Here is a 1,941-nt window from a genome sequence, read left to right on the forward strand (position 1 = left end):
TAGTAGAGGTTTGGGACCCGCAGGTCTCTGTCCACCCCTCAGAGAGCATGCTTCTTTTGCTGGTGCTTAATTTACATGAAAGCCCTGGGCACCTGAGATGACAGTTCCGGCATCTGAGACCCGGGAGTAGCAGAATCCAGGGGCGCAGACTCTGGTTTCAGGGTGGGAAGCAGTGTAGGGGGCTGTCCAGACCATGTACCAGCTGCCACCAGGCAAACAAGCCGTGCCCCCTTAGAGGAGATCATCTGATGAACTGAAAGCACTTGTATCTCACCCTAAGCTTTTTCTTCTCCACAAGCCTGGGATGAGATAGTAAGACTCAAAAGAGCCCATGAGAGTTTTCTGACAAGGTGGAGAAACCTTCCACCTGAAAAAAGTTCAAAGTGGAAAGAAACTATAGGAGACAATGGATACCAAAAAGAGACCTATCAAATCAATCCACCCAATAGCACCTGATAGCTGAAATAGCACTAACATCCAATAAAAGCAGGACTGGGGTGCAAACTGGACGGCCCAGACCCCACAGCATTGAGTCGATTCTCATTCATATCAATCCTCCGTAGGGTCCACGGTCGTGAAGCTGCATCTTTCTGGGAACAGAAAACCACATTGTTCTCCCAGAGAGCAACTGGTGGGTCCACATGCTAATCTGGGTTTTGCAGCCCCGTGTGTGACTCACTACGTCACCAGGACTCCACACAGCCTGTAGGAAGTAGAAATGCCCTGTGGACAATGTAGCTCCTTGGGAAGGACAGCCCCCTACCCCCGTAAGAACCAAATGCCTTAACATTGGCAGAAGCAGGTGCGCATGTGGGCCTTGCTGTAAACGTGAAGTGGCATCAAGAGTACTAGTGAAAAGTGAGGGATGCCTGTACTGGAAATTTGGCCGTATACGTCACTGACCCAAGAGAAGGGGAGAGGCTGAAGTGAACCCCACAGTCATCCCAGGTAACTTCCTGGACAGAGTGTCCAGTCCAGGACACAGCCCATGAGGGATACCCACAGCATCTCATCGGACCCAGAGTGGAGGTCTGCGGAGGTCAGATGACAGGAGTACGATGACAAAGGTTTGGGGTCCACTTGACTCAGCCACGATTCTCTGGTTGGGCAGCTAGGGGGCGGTCATGTTCCATTTTGTGATCTGATATGATGTCACCAGGTTCATGGCCAAACTGGTATCATGTCATCATCCCCAAGATGGGACCTGCTGTGAGCAACCAGTCAGGTTACAGGGACTTTCCTCGGGGGAATGGCCTACATCCCCACGTGGAAGCATTCTGGCAGAGCGCTCTAGCTCGATGCGCAGTTTGGATCCTGAATCTAACTCACAGGACCTCCACTTCTGGGGACTTGAGCCTGCAGCCCGTTGCCTGCAGACTTTAGGTTCAGTCGTCCCCACAGCTATGTAAGTTGAGAGAAGCTTACATCTGACTCACAGACTTAGGACTGGTGAACCATTTGACATCAATCAATCAATCAATCTCTCTCTCTCTCTCTTTCTCTCTCTAGCTTCATTGGCGGGGCTTCTCTGGCGAACACAGCCCATGCAGCATGGCAGAGGACCAATGAGGAGAGACCTCTGGAGTTCGGCTGATCTGTGTCCCTCAGCTAAAGCACTACAAGCATGCAAGGATATGGATGCAAACCGATCACGTGCTTAGCTGCTACGAGAAAGGTTAGAGGGTCTAGTCCGCCCAGAAGCACCTTGGAAGACATGCCTGTCCACCGACTCCTGAAAAATAAGTCCCTGGAGCCCTGGAGTTCTCTTCTGAAGCTCAGGGGTCCGGAGCTGGGCTGACTCCATGGCAGCGGATGAAAGGTAGCAGGAAGAGAGCTGCAGAGGGAACCTGTTCCCACGGCAACAGGTGTGGTTTGCGCTTCCACCGGCCAGCATCGCACAGCTGGTAAGACCGGGTAAAGCAGGTTGAACACTACGCCAGG

This window comes from Echinops telfairi, unplaced genomic scaffold, assembly GCF_000313985.2.
Source record: "Echinops telfairi isolate 266 unplaced genomic scaffold, ASM31398v2 ScPeMD7_7412;HRSCAF=8450, whole genome shotgun sequence".
Classification (NCBI taxonomy): Eukaryota; Metazoa; Chordata; class Mammalia; order Afrosoricida; family Tenrecidae; genus Echinops; species Echinops telfairi.